Below are 6,649 nucleotides of genomic sequence, written 5' to 3' on the forward strand. Positions count from 1 at the left end.
CTCCCTATAGAAAACCTGTTAAGAGTATCAATAACCATATTAGCATTACCTGGATGATAAAAAAGACTCATGTCATAATTCTTGAGTAATTTAATCCAACACCACTATCGAAGATTAAACTCCTTCTAAGTATAAATATATTGCATGCTTATATGTTCTGAATGGATGTGTACACATTCATCCCATACAAATAAAGGTGCCAAATGTTTGAAGAAAAAACCACAATTATCAATTCCATATCATGAGTCACATTATACTTCTCATGAACCTTAAGTTTCCTAGAAGCATAGTCCATAACCCTACTATGCTACATCAAAGCACAACCTAGTCCCACATGGCACGTATCGTAATACACCATAAACCCCTTGTACCCTTATGAAGGGTAAAAACTTGCATTGAGGTCAACTTATTCCTCAACTTCTCAAAGCTACTCTCACTAGAATTGGACCATAAGAACTTCAAAATTTTTTTAGTCAACTTCATTAATAGAGCAGTAATAGAAGAGAAACTCTCCACAAACCACCTATAGCACCTATCAAAGCTAAGAAGATTCAAATGTCAATTGGAGTCGTGGGTATAAGCCAACTCTTTAACCACCTGAACTTTCTATGAATCCTCTATGATCCCGTAACTATTAACAAGATGACCTAGATAAGTCATGTTATGTAACCAAAACTCATACTTATAGAATTTATCATTCAACTTCTGATCCTTAAGAGTCTGTAATGTGATTCGAAGGTGACTAGCATGATCCTCCTCACTCATAGAATGCACGAACATATCATCATTGAAGACAATAACAAACCAATCCAAAAACTATTTGATCTCTTAATTCATAAGATCCATGAAAGCAGCCATAACATTAGTCAATCCAAATGACATCACAAAAACTAATAGTGATCGTATAGGGTTCAAAAAAAGTCTTATGAATATCAACCTCTTGAATCTTTAAATCATGATAACCCAATTAAGGATCAATCTTAGAGAACCCTCTAGCACCCTAAAGATTGTCAAAGAGATAATTTATCCTACAAAGAGGATACTTATTGTTACCCATCACCTTATTCAACTACTAAAATATATGCATATCTGAAGAGGCCTATCTTTCCTACACACAAAATGAATAGGAGCACCCCATTGTAGATGCTGGGATGGATGAAACTCAATAATTTTAACTCAGCTTGAACCATTCTAAAGAAACGAATAAAGATAGGACGGGTATTTGGTAGAAGATCAATCCCAAAGTATGTTTTCCTATCATGAGAAATGAAAGGAAAATCCTTAGGAAACACTTCAGGGAACTCATTAAGCATAGGGACATATTGCAATGAAAGGCCCTCAGAGATAATATCATCAGCCCGAACCAGATGACAAAGATACCACTTGGAAATAAACTTACGAGCTCTAAGATAGAAAATAAATCGCCTTTTAGGAACTAAGAAACTTCCCTACTATTTAATTACAAGCTCATTAGGGAATTGGAAACTGACCATATGAGTCCTAAAATGCAAGGAAGCATGTACAAATGGAGCCAATCCGTACCCAAGATATAATAAAAAAACCTTTCTAACCACATCTTTATTGAATCTACCAAGGTCTTCATATAATAGATAGACACCATAAAACCCCTATAGACCTTTCTAACCATAATAAAATAACCCACCGAGATAGATATAGAGAAAGGATCAGGAATGATTTTAGGATCAAAACCAAAATACACAGCCACATAAAGGGTCATATAAGAAAGGGTAGACCCCAGATCTAGATAATAATACACATCATAAGAGAATAGCTTTAATGTACCAGTGACATCATCTGGATATGTCTTAAATTACTGGTATGCGGCAAGAGAATAAATATGATTTCGACTAATACCAATACCAAAAGTAGCACTATTTTGTGTAGGATCTTAAAATGTAGCAATTGGGACCTTATTAACTTTTGTGGCAACTTTAGCCATCGAAAAATATTGCTTCATATTTCTAAGATTCCCATAATTATAGGACTTAATCCTCTCCTCATCACTTTAACCATGGTAAAATTGTCTAAAAAATAAAGATAGGAGATATAGTGGGGTAGACTACGCTCCACTAGCTTGACATTAGGCACCTTGTGCCTTAGAAACACTGTTAGCCTGAAATCGACAATCACTACACAAATTAGGATAAGGATTACTAGCCAAGGATAAGTGATACATTCTTTAAAACACCAAGAAATTTTATAGAAAACATAATTTGGAACTCTAGATGATAAATCCCTAGAAAACCATAACCTTGCTCTTGAATGAGGAATTTAAGAGACAAGAGAGTGTTTATTACTTTTAAAATAATAAAAAATAAGGTCCCTTAGGGTATTTAGGTCGTGGAAGTTATGTGTAGAAAGGAGGGAAAAGACCAAAGTGCCCTTAATTAATAGTGCAAAAAATTTATCGTCAGTCGCTACGGGATACCTCAGGACTGGTAACGAGTCATCACCATGACTCATAGTCTAGGATAAATTTTGGGCCCTTATACTAGTTTGGTCAAGAGTACCTCATCACAACTCGTGACCTCATCATACCACTCGTGAGGTCTGAATCGTGGTCTCAACAAAAACCATGGACAACTTATTAGTTTGGCTAAAATTTGCTCCTTACGACCCATGAGGAGTGTTCAGGACTCATCTACTATGTCTTTTCATGACTAGTGAGGACAACACTAAGATTATTTTTAGATATAAGAACCTAGTGTTTTATATTCCCCCTCCCCCACAAGATTATTCATCCCTAAATGAGGAGTCAAGGAACCCATTAAACTAAAAATGAGAAAGAAAGAATGCAACCACAAGAAAAAATCAAAAGGAAAAAATAAAAAAAATAGGAAATCATACCTCAAGCATCATCATCCAATGCAGGGAACAAGAATGGATATTTGGATTTCATGTGCTCTTCGGCTTCCTAAGTATCTTCCTCTATCTTTTGATTTCTCCAAAGGACTTTTAATGAATATACACCCATAGTACTCAATCTATGAACATACCTTTAAAAATCATAACTAGGACATCCTCATAGGACAAGGAATCTGAAATATCAACTATAACACCCCCCATTTATGAGCTAGAAATCGATCCATCGTCTCTCCGTGTGTAAACTTTAATCCTATAATTTTTATTTGAATACATGTGTAATGATGTTTATCCTAGTGTTTTAAGTTTTTGGAGGTGAATATGTCAAAGGAATCACTTAGAACAATGTTAGAGCTAAGAGCCTTTGATTCGACGAAATTTTGGTCTTCAATTCTACAATGACCAAATATGAATGTGTATAACTTTTTATATATGTAGAATTTTTCACTTAAATACCCATTAAATTATATATAATTTAATTATCTTTCACACGATAACAATTTCTCCTTAAATTGATACTTGAGAAAAGAGTTATGATCATTTTTGTTAGAACTAGTAAGCTATTGCGATAGTGCCCCGATACAGGACTAAGTTACCATGTCTTGCTCTACGATACAAAGTAATTTTTTTTGCATCCATAAGTAAGAGCCCAAAGGGCATTTTAGTCATTTACCCTTGACTCCAAGCATCCAAGTAACTAATTAAAACACCAAAAAGGCATTACTATCCCACATTTCATCATCAAATCCATATGTAAACCCTTCTCTTCCCAAAAACAAAAATACTTACCCTTTTTCTATGAATCCTAGAATTCAAGAATCCATGTTCAAGAATTTTTAAGAAAACATCAACAATAGGGCTTCTTTCACAAGTTTATCATTCAAGTCCTATGATTCAAGCTTTCTTCCTCGAGAATTCAAGGGTTCAAGTTCTAATTCCAAGTTTCTTCAAGAATTCATTAAATTAAGGTATGTGGGTGTTCATCCATGGATCCGTTTCATCCATGGAGCCCAAATACCTTACTTTGATTAAAAATATAAGTTTTCTTTTTTTTTGAAGTTGCAGGTGTTCAATTTAAATTTAAATCATGTCTTTTCTTTGTAATTTGATTCAATTCATACTAAAGGATGATTTCATAAAAATTTAGGTTATCTCATGCTTTAAGTTTCAATTTCCCATTGAATATTTAAGTGAATTTCATGTTAAACCCCCAATTTATGATTCTAGCCATGTAATTATGTTGATTTCTCATATTTAACACTTTTCCATGATCAAGTTCATGATTTTCACATGTTTGATGAAATGGATATGTTTTAAGTCTTTGAAACAAGGTCCCATACTATAGTTTTTAAAATTAGTTATCGTATTTTATGTTCATTCAGTGATGGCGGGTTATGAACACATGATACCTGTGTTTTACCTGATTTTTAACTTTTATGTAACAAGTTAGTCAAACTATGGTTTTAATGTCATATTCAAAACACCATGATCATGTTGAGAGTTAACAGTTTATATGTTCATAATTACCTCAGAATTGATATGCACTATTATTTTTGAAATACCATGACCTAAGCTTATTAGTTATCAGTTATCAATTATCAATGAATGCACCAATTAGTATTTTAGTGTCTTTTAGTTGGTAGTATGATTTAGCATCTACTGAATATAGGGATGGAAGCTTACTCATTAGTTTAGGCAATCATTAGCAACCATTTCTAAATTCTAGAACTATGTAGCCAGCGTAAGATATAGGGGATCACCCGGTAGTTTAGGCTTGACATCCTCTTAGGGGTCACCCATTAGTTTAGGCTTGAATCCCTGGTCCTTTGGGACATTAATTTAGTGATCACTCTAATTTAGGTTCTACTCTTATGGAAAAGAAAGAACATCCCTACTTAATGTTGATTAAACGTTGGACTCCATGATAGCTCACATGGTTTATGCAGGTTACATGATAGCTCCTATAGTTTTAGTCAGTATTTGATGTGTCTCAGCTTAGGTTTGTTTGACCAAGCATACATATTATGTCAGACATATGTTTATGCTTGGTATTGCATCTCAGTTTTACATATTCACATTTTTCATGATTAGTATCCATACGTGATCCTCAGTCCAATTTTACTACATGTTTATCTTTACATGAGATTTACATATAGTATTTATGTTTTACCGTTTCCCAAATTTAGTTCTACATATTCTATAAAAGTAAAGATTTTAAGAAACTAAGTTTAGTGATCCACCATCTTATCAAATTATGTTTGTTACTCAATTTTTAAGATGTTTTAGCTTTAAGTTTATTTTAGTCTCTTGGTGTGTCTACTTGCACTTAGTATGCATGTTTTATGATTACGTATAAAATTAGTTTTACTTATACCATTCACCCCCACTTACTCAGTACATTTCAAAGTACTGATCCACATATATGTCTATGTGTTATATGGTGTCATAATATAGGTACTAGTTGTAGCCTACAAGACATAAATAAACAATTTTCAACTTTCATCCAACAGGTGATGAGTTCTCTTATTTTGGGGACTCCAGTAGTATTTTATGTACTTTTATTTAATTATTCATATGTATTAAGTTATGGTAGTTGGAGGCATGTCACAGCTGTTTACAGTCAGTATAATAAAGGATTCATAGACAGTTAGTCAGAGTCACTCATGTAATTTAAGTTCCTCCTTCAAATTTATTATGCTGTAAATTATTTTAGTATTATATGTATCCCAATTTTGTTTTGATTATGATCTTTCAGCAAATGTCTTTATATAATTAATTTATTTTAGATACTCAAGTGTCATGCTAGTTCATAGGTTAGCTTAGGATCGCTTGTGGTTCTAAGCACTATGTTATGACTAGGGGTTATCTCAAGTAACAAAAAACTTGGTATCAGAGCCTAGAGTTCAAGTGTCCTAGGATGTCTATGAGTTCGTGGCTAGTAGAGTCTTACAAAATGGTATGGATACATCTGTATTTTTCTTTCAGAGGATAAAAGGCATTTAAGAAATATTTTCTTTCTTTCATGTCTCAGGTTGTGCAGTAGAATTTTTCTCTAAGAAACTTATACAAATTCTTTTCATACGCCATTCATGCCAACTCTTCCTAATTTTGAGTTAACATACACAGTTAAGCATAAATTCCAATCGAAAGAGTTTGGTCAGATAGTTCCCATAGACAATTATGGGATTACATGTTGGCTCAAAAGGTATCCCACTAGTGCCTTTGTTTTCCTAAAGTATGAAAAATTCCATCCATGTTCATGAAAATCATGCATTGAGCCAAAGTCCGGTGTGCTCTTGGATCCTTTCTCATAATCCTATGACAACATATGATCTAGTGTTAGAATCATGAATTTAGAAGTTTAGCAGTAGTAGAGTAGGGATAGTGTTTATTTGTATTTAGTATTTTATATATATATGGGGCTAATTGTATGAAAGACAAATCAGTGGGCTTGAAACAGTGTATGAAAGAATTGAAGTTGTTGATTAAGAATTAAGTATGATGATAAGTTATGATCTAGAGGTATACCCAAGGTGATATGAGATTGTATTATTTCTAGGTTCTAACAATGTATGTGCTTTGATAGTACCCTTGAGTTGTTAAGTATGGATGAGGCTATGTAGTATATGATGTTCTAATCAGCAAACTTAGGGAGTAGAGGTTGATGATATTGGGTATGTTGGAGTAATGATAATTCTCATGGTTTAGGGAAAAATATAAGTTTAGAGATGTGATATTAGTAGCCCATGAAAGAATTTAGTATGGT

This window comes from Capsicum annuum, chromosome 4, assembly GCF_002878395.1.
Source record: "Capsicum annuum cultivar UCD-10X-F1 chromosome 4, UCD10Xv1.1, whole genome shotgun sequence".
Taxonomy (NCBI): Eukaryota; Viridiplantae; Streptophyta; class Magnoliopsida; order Solanales; family Solanaceae; genus Capsicum; species Capsicum annuum.